Here is a 14485-nt window from a genome sequence, read left to right as displayed (position 1 = left end):
CTACCACCCTGGGTGTGTTCAGTGCTTGCATGGGAACCACCTACACACTGCCTTGGGTTCCATGGTTAAAGAAATTGGGATATCCCCCCCCAAAAAAAAACTGAACACCACCACCAATGAATTCACTGTGTCCCCTTAAGAAGCACCTATACTTGATTATACTATACTTGGTACTATACTTTGTACACTTTGTACTTGGTATACTTGGTTATACTATGTTAGATGCCCACAAAGGCTCTGAACTCCCACTGAGTCAAACAAGGAGCTCAGCATAACCCACCAGCACAAGCAGCATCTCCATTACACAGATGTATGCAAATAGAAGCCCTGTACACTCCAGTTATGAGTCATTTCAAGCCCAAATGAATGAGGGGCTATGATATCCCAGCAATATGCAATCTCTTTTTGTTGTTTGCAGAGGAGAAGTATTGCATTCAGGCCCTGTGATTTAACTACACATTACTCTCAGTTAGCGGCACTCACGTGCTATATCTTCTGATTAATTCCTTAAAAGCATTTTTAAAAGAAATCAGAGATTAACAGCACAATCTTTTTCATGTTTACACAGAGGTAAGCTCTACTGTATTCAATGAGAGTTACTCCAGGTAAATGTGTACAGATTGCAGCCTGATGGCATGCTCCTCTGCCATTAGAAATCAGTCCTGGAGTTTACTCCTTTGTAAGTGTCTAGGATTTCAGCCTAAAACAAGCAAAGGGCCTGTTAACCCTAAAATATCTGTGCAAACAACCCTGAGATACACTCAAAGGCCAAGTTGCAAGCCAGCCGACAGTGTACAATGATTCCAAGTTATAACTGACACCCAGGGTGTGCACAGAAATGTCCAGCAGCTTTCAAGTGCCAAACACATTTGCTGTTGCTGTACAGGGACATAGGCATTTGGTTCTGAAGACAATATAGTTAGTGTAAAGGGATAATGGATGGTAGACCTCAAGGTCAAAGGGTCAGCCCAACAGCTGAGTCCTGAACAAAGACAAATGACTAAGAAGGTGAATCATCTTAGCAAAATATTGTGGGGCCGCCTTTTGGGCCGAGAGGCTCTGCAATGGGGCTGAAGGGGAAAACACAATCGGCTTTTTAGATGGGAATGCTGTAAATGCGGACAATATTTTGATAAGAGCTGAGAAGTGCACTTTATTGAAACTGCTTAACCCACAAAACCTCTTCTCTCTGATGACAGTGGTTTTGTTACCACAGCAATAGGCCCCCTAGGCGGTCTTCGCGCTGCAGTGTCATGCCGCAAACTCTCCATTTACAGTTTTACTGCCTCCATCTCTGCTGCAGAATCACAGATGCAGCTGGCAGGAGAAACCACACACCACAGATCTGCAGGTGCGCCCAGGCCTTGTGGGGAAGAATATTAACTATTTCCTGTTAAACGGAACACAGACACGATACTCCAGTATAAGAGCAGAACAATCACAACAAGGTTGAGGGGCTGCACTGCAATGCATTATTGTAGTTTGAACGTACGGGAGACTGTTGTCTAGAGCAGGGATGGCCAACTTCTGTATTCCCAAAGGCTCTTTAGCAAAAGTCTCCAGACAGACAGAAAGCCTGGACAATGCACAAGCTGACCCCCTCACAAGTAATAATCTTGGAGATACCGAGCAGTAGGAGCTTCACATCTATGGAGCACACAGGTTCATCACACAAAAATCCCACAGAGAGATTGGGACCGGCGGGGCGAAAGGCAGGTAGACCGTCAGTACGTGGAGCCAGAGCCAATGACAGGCAGAACCACCCCTGATAGGTTGTAAGTAAGAAGGCAAGCAGGTGGGGCCTGGCTTAGAATGAACTGGGTTGGTGGGGCAGTGCCCCATTTGTCCTAAGGATCAGTCTGCACTGGATTTTGGGTGAACTATTTTCTGCATGCCTTTTCTTTCCTTGCTGATGAATAAAACTGCCCTCCCCTAAATCTGCCTCTGCTGTGGACAGGAGAGGCTAGTTGAGAGAGAAAGAAAGAAAGGAAGGAAGGAAGGAAGGAAGGAAGGAAGGAAGGAAGGAAGGAAGGAAGGAGTGCCAATGAGTTAAGGAGTAGTGGGTAGTTCTATCTCCGTATCTCTTCCTTTATTGCCCTTTGCTCCATTTCTTTCTATCCACCAAGAGAACATCACAAAAAGTGATAGAGGAAGAGAGCATCAAAAAGCATAAAGAGAACCATCTCAATGTCTTGATAGACCATTTGCTGGTTCTTACTGAGAGGCTTTCTCAAAAGTTTGACAGCCGTATACTAACCTCATTGATCTTTAGAGGTGTTTATATACTGTATTGCAATATCTTGCCGGAATTAGAAGCTTGTTTAAGGGAGTGTATGAGAGGCAGAAATATAGCAGGTGAAGCTTTTCTTGGTGACTAGGCAAAACGGTGCTAAAAGTTTCACCTGCTAAACGCTCTGCCTGTTAGACAACTATAATGGCACAGGAGCACACCAGGATAAAAAAGTTGGCAACCCCAACTTTGACAAACTCTGAAGTCATTACTTGCAACCACAAAATGATGTGTGGGTAAATAATAGATGAAAGCATTTTCAATGAAAATCGGTTGTGTTTAGACTTTGCTGACAAACTATTCTGTTAACTGAAACTATCCAGGATTCTGGTTTTGGCTCACAGGCTTGGCAAGTTGTGTGGAGGATACATACAAGCCGACGAAAATGTATGCCTTCTTGGGTATTATTCCCAGTGCCATTCCATGACTATGTTGGGACTGGCTTTAAGTCTTCCCAGGGTGATGAAGATCACAAAAACATCCGACCATATTGGCTGGGAACTCTTAGAAAAGCACGAACAACTAAAACAATGAAACAACATTAAAACAAACACCTCAGATCAAACGTCTTCTTTTTTTAAAAAAAACAAACCCCAAACAGCAGAAGCAGAAGACGTGTAAGAACATCACAGGAGGAGTATAAAATCAGTTCAGATGCCATTTTAAAATATCTTTGCCTGATATCAAAATAAATGAGCCTCCCTTTCCAAAAGGGCTTTCTGGGCAGGTCCTTACCAGCTGGTTGCTCCCCCCCCAAAAAAAGTTTAGTTATGCAATATTCACATCAGTTTCATTTGCATCATCATGAGACATGATACCATTGCCATGCACAATGTCCTGGTTGACTCAGTCTACAGCAGGTCTAATGAGTCCAATCAAGGCACATTTTGAACTAGATTAGAAAATGGACACTCAGGGTGACTGATCTAGAAAATATTTGTCCAGGAATTGGGGGCAGACATCCCAATACAAATGTTCAAGGCCCTCCCCCCCTGATTTTCCGAGAATGCTGCCAGAACTCCTTTGTCTTTTCTAGCTTCTGATCTATCATCCTGAAGTAACTTTCTTGATGCCCCCATATTTTTGAGGGCTTCAGCTGCTGACACCAGCATCATATCCTCCAAGTGTCCCTATTTTCCAGGGACAGCCCCAGATTTACAGAAGCTGTCCCGATTTCTGATTTGATCCCGGCTTTTCCTTAGAATGTCCCTATTTTCATTGGAGAAATGTTGGAGGGTATGGTAGGACAGCCCTATTTTAATCAGAGAAATGTCGGAGGGTATGGAGTTATGCGGCCCTGAGCCAAGGAGATACGTAACTATACAATCTTTAGAAGACATCTGAAGGCACTGTCAGTGTTTGTAAAAAGCAAAAAAAAAGAAGAAGAAGAAGAAGAAGAAGAAGAAGAAGAAGAAGAAGAAGAAGGAGGAGGAGGAGGGGGAGGAAAGGGTTCTGACCTCCCTTTGTCTCTTCAGCCTGGTCCTCGGACCCTTGTCGGCACAAAAGAGTCCACGAAAATATCCTTGCAGAGTTTTATTCTCAAAAGTCTTTGTGCAAAACACGACTGAATACACACCAGCACCAACCAACCCAAACACCAGCCTCAGCAACAAACTAACATTTCTCACTTATATATACAACTTGCTGCAAGCCGCTGAGTCATGCTGACCCAGCTTTATTCACATTAAAGAAACAGCGGCCATTTTAGCCGTGACAGGCACCCCTCTATAGAGAAGTGTTTTTTAATGTTTAATGTTTTATTATGCTTTTATGTATGTTGGAAGCCACCCAGAGTGGCTGGGGCAGCCCAGTCATATAGGTGGGGTATTATTATTATTATTATTATTATTATTAAATATTTATTATTGTTATTATTATTATTGAGTAGGACGTCCTGATTTTCATCAATGTTGGAGGGTATGCCCCTGAATATCAGGTGCTAGGGACAAACACCAACTTTGGCATGCCAGCCCTACCATTAGGCAAGGTGAAGTGGCTGCCTCAGGCATTTGATTTCGAGTGTCGGGAAATGGCAACAAATTGTTAGTGACTTAATTTGTCATTGTTTTTACTGACAGGAAAAGGGAAATAGAATTTGACCAATCTTGGGTACTGCGCACCTCACTTTGGGAAGGGTGGAATGGGCTGCTCTGCCTCAGGCAGCAAATTGTCTTGGTCTGGCCCTGAGGTGAGGCCTTAAGAGTTTCCAGAGGCACCTGGCCAGCTGCCATGGGAGACAGAGCGCAGGAGTTAATGGTCCCTTGCCCTGATCTAGCCAGGGACTACTTCTGTCAGAGAATAACCCAACACAGCGTCAGCAGGAATTTGTTTTGTTCTTTTAGTTTCTTCTTTGTTATTTGTTCATCCTGAAAACAATGAAAGAGGACGAAATAAGATTGTTTATATCAAATAAAGCCATTTTTTAAAGAAAGAAAGCCCAAGTTGCACCTTGGACTCTCAGCTGTGTGCTCTCCTGTTCTGTCTGCTCTTTCACCTTTTTGTAACACTAAACTCCTGAAAACTTTACTGCGCTCGCTCCTTAAGAGGGGCTGCACTCTTTGCCCAGCTGTTGACTTGCCTGAAGGTGAGACCTCTACTTAAATTCATGGCTCCAGCTGTCAAAAGCAAAGAAAAGCAGCTTTTCCTTGGCGGCTCTCTGCTTTGGGTAGAGCTTGACATCTTCCTCAGTCAGCAGAATTTAATCAGCAATGAGTACCCACAGCTTCTCAGCTCCACCACAGCTCATTTGGGAGGGAGGTGGAGGTAGGGGGCAAACCCTCACTAATAGAAAAGTGGGGGGGGGGAGAGCTGAAGCCATGACATGCCTGAAGGCACGTGCTCACCCAGTGCCTGTAGGAAATCTGAAGCCTAGTGCTGCTGTCTAGAGGCAAGTCCCATTATGCCTTTTGATTTAGTAATTGCTGCTTCCATTAACCACAAAACTGAACTCTCACCAGATTAGGGAAGACCTGCCTCCCTCGCAAAGAGTTTGCTGTGGTTCCATGACCTGCTTCAAGTCGCTTGTGAAATACTGCTTTAATTTGCAGATCGTGGTGATAACGATGAAGCAATTTTAAGAGAATCTCCCTGGAGCCACCAAAGAATCTCACTGGGTTCTAATCAGAGCTGGAAAAGCTCATGAAGACTTCTATTGTTTGTTTTTTTCCTATTCTGATCAACTGGGTTCAGAAAATCCCTCCCCTCCTTGCATAGTTGACCTTGTTTTTTCACCCCTCTTCTGTCCAAGCATTGTTGGCACCCTCTGTCTTGGAAGACAATGGAGTTGTACACCTTTGGGGGTGAAGTCAAACCTTTGGAGAGTTACAGAGTCTGCAGTGGCTGTAGGGGAGAGGCATGTTTTGTTGCAGCTGGAGCAGATGAAGGCATCCGGTTGTGCTGATGCAGGTGTACCATGGCGTGTCTTCTCTCTGTGTTTCTCCCAGCGGTCATTCCTTCTCTGGTCACGGCTGTGGATACACAACTGGACTATCTCCAGGCACTGCGGTTGACCATAAGAGATTCCCACACGGTGGGGTTGATGTTGCCAGCCTTCACGTCTCATTTGCAGACATCAATATAACACAGAGTTGGTCTGCTAAGAGACCTGGTGCCTGAAGCCAGCTCCTCATAGAGCACATCCTTGGGGATCTAGTCAAGCCTAGCGCCATAACTATGGGTGATATTCAACTAAGCCCTACTCAGAGTAGACCCATTGAGATTAGTGGATCTAATCATTTCCATTAACTTCAGTGGGTCTGCTCCATAGCTGTCAACTTACAGATTTGAAAATAAGGGACCAACAGCCAAAATAAGGGACCTGCAGCCTCACCTGTTCCAGGCACTCCAGTCTTCCTGTCCTGCAGTCTGGTAGCTTCGAGAACACTGTCCAACCAACTTTGTAACCAGAGGTTCAACTGAATAGAATCTGAATCACATGCACCACAAGGCCTATGCAGCCTCAACTTAAGATGGCTCCCCGGCCTGGCTTTGCATTGCAAAGTTTGCAGCAGCACGTGCAACAAAATGGCATCCAGCATTCAAAAAACCCCTCAGCTTGCATTAACTAGCCACACACAAGGCATGCAAGCTCCACCTCCCAGTCGTTCTTAGACTTCTTATTGGGTGAGCAACACAGCCAAGCAACAGAGTTGGAGCCTCCCTCCTCCCTGGCTGGCAAGGAGGGAGGGAGAGGAGCTGCTTCCTTTGAAATTTAAGGGACATCATTTAAGGGACATTTAAGGGACATCTATCAATAAGGGACAGCAGCGGGACATGGCGCTGGAATAAGGGACTGTCCCTTCAAATAAGGGACACTTGACAGCTATGGACTCTGCTCTGAATCAGAGTAGCCCTGAATACTGCCCTATGGGCAGGGTTCAGCTAGTGAACCCCATCAGTGGACTTCGACTTGCTCAGAGCCTCTTTCCACCCTCTCTTCCCCCTGCAGACCCACCACACCCACAAAATTGGCTCTGGGAAGGTTGGGAGAACCCCCAGAGGAGCCTGTGGGGGGAAGGAGAGGGGGGTTGTTCCGTCTGGCAAGCTGAAATGCTTGCGCAGATGGAACATTTTCCATAGCACAACACTAAGTTGCACCCCAGGTATGCTATCATTAGTCAGCACTGAAGATACTACAGGATGTGCAGTTTTGTTGAAAATATGCATACGTTGACCATGATCAAGGAAGGCTCAAGATATACTTACTGGCATCCAGTGATTGCAGAAACTGTGATAGTGTGGTTGCCACTGGTTACAATCTATACACATGTTATAAACGATGTGTAGCTTTGTTCTTGTAGCTTGATTTCAGTAAATTTCCACAGGCCCAGAAGTACTGGAAGTACAAAAGTTAAACTGATCTTATCAAGCGCTGCCTAACCCACATCCTCCCCATAGATTTGGTGCCAGCTCCGCAACTGCTTTTGCTAAATAAATGTACAAATAGTAGGACCGCGGGGAAATTCTACAAGGTTGTAGCTCATGAGCTCATTCTTCAGTTCAAGACTTTAAAGAGGATATTGTACAAAGGAACTAATTTTCAGTGGGATGGTGTCTGTGGGTTTTCTCCCAGGACAGCCAATTGAGAGAACACCTGACTGGCTTCTCAGCCAAACCCAATCTCTGCTTAATCTGATTTTTCCCCTCCTAAATCGTTTTACCATTGTTTTAAGTTGTTGGTATAATTATTTTCTTCATGTCTTTATTGGAACCTTGGAAAGCACATCTTGTCTCTGAAATGGGCTTATTCCTATTCTTGTTTTGTTATGCTCACATGTTAATGTCTTTTGTTTTGTTGTACAGTCTGGGTTTTATAACCCCTAGTAAACTGGGTGTTTAAACAAGGCTCCTGGATTGTTCATTTCTCCAGGAGGCCACATGGAACAAAACCTTGGGAGGGGAAGGGAATATCTTTCAATGGGAAACACTCTTCAGAATTGCATGTAATAGCTCTGGGAAGAAGTGTTGTGTTATAAACCTATCATGAAATAACAAAATAGAGCAGAGATGGAGAACCTCAGGCCCCTGGTGCCAGAGGCTCTCCTCCAAGTCTTCCTGTCTGGCCCTCAGGACTCTCCTTGGGCCCTGCATCCTCCCAAGCCACACCTCTCACTGGCCCTGCACTGCATCCTCCTTGAATGTTTTTGCCTGGCTGGAATGTGTCTTAGAACTCTAGCAACGCTTGTTTGCCTGGTTGGAAGACGGAGAGGGAGGTGTAAGTGTATGTAGAAACTAGGTGAGCACACAAGGGTAAATATACATTCAATGCCCTGCTCACTTTGGCCCTGCCCATTAAATGCATTGAAGCCAATGTGGCCTTTGTGATGAAAAAATGTTCCTCAACTGCGAGGTAGAGGGCCAGTTTCCCATTACAGCACCCTCCTTGCTCCCTTAAAGGAGAGGATAATGGAAATTGGTAGTTGATTCTGTGACTAGCTTGACTCGAGTAGCCAAGGGTGAGGACCATATGTTTTGAAGCAAAAATGAGTCCAACCCCAGGTTGTCTTGCAAAGCTAATGAGGGGGGAGGAAGTGCACTTTCAGGAAGAATAAGCAAGCAGGAGATATTGCTGGTCTTGGTTCCCCCTGCCCCCCGCCCCAGTCTGCCAATTATCTCCTGCAAATGCCACCAAGCCACTTTTAGCAAACCAGTCATCCTAGCTAGGGGGAAAGTGGCTTTGGGGCAGGGCAAATCAGTGGGCACGGGATTGTTTAAATACCACCTTCTGCCCCCCTCCATTTCTCCCTTAAAATCTTGCCCCCATGTTACCTGAGGAAACATGGATTTTGGAACATGCACCTACCAAGGTAGGGTGTAGGTCCACCTGCGAGTGCAAGATGCGTATGAATCCTCTGTACAAACTTTACCAAACCCATAAACTCATTAGTTTGCCTTAGATAAGTCACTACTCCTTCAGCCTGAGCCCCCAGAGAGTAAATGACACTAGCCAACTTTATAGGGTTGTTGTATGGACTAAGTGCTAGGTATTATTATTTCAAAATACAAATCAAGAGATTTGTATTTCTGGAGCTATTTTAATAGTTTTCTTGAGCTATTTTAGTAGGTTGAGCTGGGTGAGCAGGTCTGCAGGCAGCTTGGCATCCGTTAATCAAAACTGGTAAGAAACTCAAACACACACACAATTAACAACCTGAGATGCACTGGCACATCCATCACCGCAGTTATCTCCCAGAAATGCAAACTGCCCTGAAGTTCTGCACCGCCAGGCAGTCCAGAACGGTTTGCCTGTGGCATGCACACATAAACCTCTGCAGATGGACATGCACCCCTCTTAAACTTCACAGGCCATCAATTAAGTTCAGTGGGATACACAGTAATGAGCTATGTTCTATTAGTCCCTCTCTGTCCTGTCTACTCCTCCTCCGAGCAGCGTTGTTCTGCCAGCACACTTGTCTTGGCAGGAGTAAATCACCATAAAGCAAAACTAAATCCAGCTCCAGCTTGTTCCGTGATTCACACAATCTCTGACAGTGCTCTTCGCCCCCACCCGTGAGAGACAAGTGCAGATTGCGAGATACAAAGAACAGACACAAGCAGCAAGGATTCTACGCAGCCCTCCAAACGGCACTTCGTAAAAGGATTTATACACTGAGCTCGCCTCCTATAAATCAGGGCTTGCACCTCAAGCATAGCTGTAAATGTGTGTACCACATTGACCGAAGCGCCAAAGACTCTTCAGTTCGGCGCTGAGAGATGACTGGTCATGCACCATCAGTTCACGAGGTAGTTTTCCTTCCGGAGGCATCTCTTTGCATCTCTTGTTAACTAGTTATATAAGTAAGGTAAAGGTAAAAGGGATGCAGGTGACGCTGTGGTCTAAACCACTGAGCCTCTTGGCCTTGCCGATCAGAAGGTTGGCAGTTCGAATCTGTGTGACGGGGTGAGCTCCCGTTGCTCTGTCCCAGCTTCTGCCAACCTAGCAGTTAAAAGCATACCAGTGCAAGTGGACAAATAGGTACTGTTGTGGTAGGAAGGTAAACGGTGTTTCTGTGCATTCTGGCTTCTGTCACGGTGTTCTGTTGCACCAGATGCGGTTTAGTCATGTTGGCCACATGACCCGGAAAGCTGTCTGTGGACAAATGCCAACTCCCTCGGCCTGAAAAGCGAGATGAGCATTGCACCCCCATAGTCACTTTTGACTGGACTTAGCTGTCCAGAGGTTCTTTCCCTTTACGTATAAGTAGGTCACGACTAAGGCACTGATCACATGAGAAAGGGGAGCTCAGTGGCAAAGCAGACTCTTTCCATGCAAAAGGTCACAGGGTCAACTCTCAAAAATCTCCGGGTAGGACTGTGTAGGCCCCCATCTAAAACTGCAAAGAGCCACTGCCAGTCCTGAGCTAGATTAGTACACTTCCATCTTGGGTCCCCAGACGTTGTTGGACTACAACACCCATCATTCCCAGCCCGCTTAGAAAGCCCGCTTTACCTTACAGGAGTTGTAGTCCAACACCATCTGGGGACCCAAGGCTGAAGAATGCCCCATCACCTGTGTGTTCCTAGCTCCAGCTTCATATATGGATAGGGCAGGTATGGGCACTGGGCAAGGGGGTGGGCTACACGTGGAAGAGCCATAGCTCAGTTACAGAGAAAGTTCATTTCTCAGTGGTAGAGCATCTGCTTTGCATGCAGAAGATCTCAGCTTCACTCTCCAGGTAGGGATGGGAGATCCACTGCCAGTCAAACTTGGCCCGCCACAGGTCCCAATTTGGTCTACGAGGCCAAACCCCATCCATTCATTTCTGATGTCAGGTGTGGGGCAGGTAGAAAAGCAGCTGGATCAGCTGCAGACCTGCGGGGAACTTGTGTGATCACACAGCCAATCCCTGTAGAAAGCAGCTTTGCCAGCCCAACGCTTGGCACTTTGTTGGGCATAGGGCCCGCAAAGCCCATTGTGCTGCAGTTCCCAAGCACCCAACATCCAACAAGCTGTTGGACATTTGGCAACTGCTGTGCAGGGGACTTCGATGGGACAACCCAACTGCCAAAGGTCCCATCCACCTGACAAACTTGTAATGGAGTAGTGGAGACAGATTATTATTATTATTATCTGTCCCCTATGGCCAAAATGGTTCCCCACCCCTGGGTTGACGGCCCAATGGTCTGACTCAGTATAAGGCAGCCTCTTATGTTGCTATATGGCTGCTCCTCACTGTATATTTGATATATGGCAATTGACAGTGTGGACTGCCTATACCCAAAAGCATTGCTTGTGAGGAAATACAAACATCCTGTGTGTTCCACAGATGGCAATGCTTCTCAATGGAGTCTGTGCCACAAAAAGAACTTTTGAGTTACCTCACTGACAATGACAGTGTGGGCATTTTACCCATCATTGCCTTTTGGCAAGATGGCATGGTTGAAGACGTTGTGCTGTGCAAGCAACTGCCCCTGAGGCATCATATAGTTGGAAGGGATTTCACAGGTCCTCTAGCCCAGCCTCATTTCCGTGCAGGAGATCCACGGCATCCCCAATATGTAGGAACCAGTCTTTGCTTAGAACCCTGTTACAAAGGAGAGCCTGTTGTAACATATGGGATCTGGTACACTCGTGGCCAGAATGGTGGAAACCTTTTGGAGAAAGTGTATTTCTGAGGTTTGATGGCTCATAACACCTGATTGGCTCTCTAAACACTCATGCTCATTGGCTACATTCAAATGAAGGAAAGCTACTGTATATCAGCCTAAGCAAGTTGTCCTTCCTTTTTCTGGTTATTTGGCTATAACTTTTGATAGAATATAGATAATTGAACAAACTTTGTTGCATCACATTCTTCATTAATTTATCTTTCCATTGATATATAATTTTATGGTATTACTCCAAAAAAATAGGGTTATGAGTCATCAAACCTCGGACATACACTTTTTCCAAAAGGTTTCCACAATTTTGGCCACTAGTGTAGTTGTAAAGTAAGTGCAGTTACAGTAAGTGTCACTAGTTGGCGCTAGTGATAACAGAGCTATCCAGCTCTTTGGGGACTATAGTTACCATCATCCCTGACAACTGGCCCTGCTAGCTAGGGATGATGGGATTTGTAGTCTAAAAAAAGAGCTGGAGACCCAAGTTTGGGAAATTATGGTATAAGACATACCAAATGTGTTATTCAGCAACCTCAGAGTTTGTGTTTGTTCCTTCTTACATAGCACCAATGATAGATCATTACACACCCCAACTGTGAGGAAAGATTTGAAGCATTTCTGCACCTTTGGGATTCCACCTTTCCTTTATCCTAGCATTTCCTTCCTTCCCATCTTCTGTCTTGTTACATCCGCAATGGCCCATTCAGATATGGACGTTGTCACCTGATGTTGGCATTATAAACATGCATGTGTGAACCAACCCACATGTGTGAAAACAGGGAGATGTGAAGAGACGAATCATCTAGACAACATGAAATCACAGAACCAACTCTCACCCGTGGCAAACCTATAACCAATTTTGAAGTGGTATAAACCTCTTAAAAGAACTAGAAGAGATGCTTTAGGCACGAAGTTTCATTTCATTTATTTATTTATTTTAAAATATCCTGCCTTTGCTCAAAAATACCTCAAGATAGATAATAACCATATATTTAAAAAATATCCTGCCTTTTCTCAAAAATACTTCAAGATAGATAATAACCATACATTAAAAACTTTACCATAAGAAATAAAAAGCAGAAGTTAAAACAATAATCAAAACATATCCAGCAAAAAAGTTTCAAATGCTTCCAGTAAATTTGAAACACTTAATCAAAAGCTTTATTGAAAAGGTGAGTGGGCTTGACTAGCAGAGGAGATGTGCTCTTGAACGTAGGGCTGCCAACTTTTGTTCTGGCAGGGCTTCTTTGCTTTCAGCAGCTGAACAACAAGCAGAAATTTAGCAAGTGACACTTTCACAGCATCAGCAAGCTTCTCCTGGCAGGAAGAGCATTGCCTGCAAATATGTTTGCTTGGCACAGAGCTGTTCAAGTCACAGGAGCCCTACTAAAGGCGGGAGTGGGGGAAAGGCCTTTTTGAGGCAGCCCTCTGCAACATCTGACAGCCCCAGCCCTCATGCTGCCTTCCCAAAGCTGGGTAAGTGAGCCACTGGGAAGGAGGTGGGAGGGCTAAGAGGGGCTTCAAATGTTGACTTGGCTCCTCTTGCCACCTTGCATGACAAGGCCGTGTGTTGCCCATGGGTTCTGTGTCAAAGTACACTTGGTATGAAAAGCTGGACCACCCTGCTGTAGATCATATCCCAGCTTCATTACTAGGGTGGAGTGGGGCGGCACGCCATCATTGCCCTGCATGTTGGGCTGGCATAGCTTTGACTCAAAAGGAAATTGTTGTAGCTAATAATGGCAGATCTACACACTGACTGCTTGGCTAAAAGACTGATTTAGCTCCATACAAATGAAGGGCAGACATGCCACAGATACACACACAGAAACACACTTTTAAGCATCTATTTAAAGAGGCTTGGGCCTGGGTAAACAAGTTTAAGAGATGCATACAGTGGTACCTCGGGTTACATACGCTTCAGGTTACAGACTCCACTAACCCAGAAATAGTGCTTCAGGTTAAGAACTTTGCTTCAGGATGAGAACAGAAATTGTGCTTCCATGGTGTGGCGGCAGCGGGAGGCCCCATTAGCTAAAGTGGTGCTTCAGGTTAAGAACAGTTTCAGGTTAAGTACAGGCCTCCAGAACGAATTAAGTACTTAACCCGAGGTACCACTGTATAGACATTTGTGTGATGTCCACTTTGACGCAGCATGCTAGAAGAAGCCAGTGCAAGAGTTCCCACTAGCCAGCGGTGCCGAGTTGCACCCAACATTTTTTTTGGGGGGGGGGCGGCGTTGCACATGCATGACCTAACACATGCGACACCTCCTCAAAAAACCAACCAGGTCGACTTGGCCTGCCACATCCTGCCCACCGCCAGACACCTAACCTTTGTGAAAGGGACATGTGGGGCCATCTAATTGCTGCAGCCCTACAGACAACTCAAGCCTTCTACGGACAGGCTGGCTCTGAAATCAGGTCCTGGTGGTTATCAGTTCTGAATTCCGATACGGAGACCTAAGAGGAAAACTCTAGCTTGAAGATCAGTGATAAGCAAGGAGGGAAAATATTATTGTTCTACGTGACTCATATGTGCCCCCCCCCAATGTACAATCGCCTTGAAGAGAGTCAGAAAATAAAACACCAGCTCCCACTCCTTTTTCAGCACCTTGCGTGCCTCACTTTCCCACAACTGTTTATTTTTACAGAAAACGAATCAGCCAAGGTCTGAGTCTCTTCAGTAAGATCAACTGTAGTCTGAACTGTTGTGAAATGCAAGCCTTATTTCCTATTCGGTGATCAGCGGAGAGCAAGGAAACACTGAGGAAGTGTCTTTCACATTCCCAATCCATTCAGTGGTGCTTAGTTTTTCAGGCGTGTTAATTGCTATGGGCAAATTTAGGGGCAGGGGGAAATAGCTGGCCATCATTCTGACTGCCGCATTCAATATATTTGTTGTTCCGTTGCACACACAAATAAGTCAGGGGATTTATATTCCCAGTTTTCCATCACATCCCATTACAACACTGCGTGCTGAGTTCCACTGTGACATTAAGAGAATATGAATAGAATATATATTTCATTTACGCCGCTGATTCCATCCTCTTCCGTAATGAGCACCAGAAGACAGGAAGAGGGTGAGCAGCACTCT

Source organism: Podarcis raffonei, chromosome 1, assembly GCF_027172205.1.
Source record: "Podarcis raffonei isolate rPodRaf1 chromosome 1, rPodRaf1.pri, whole genome shotgun sequence".
Lineage (NCBI taxonomy): Eukaryota > Metazoa > Chordata > Lepidosauria > Squamata > Lacertidae > Podarcis > Podarcis raffonei.
Note: the sequence above shows the minus strand (reverse complement) of the source record.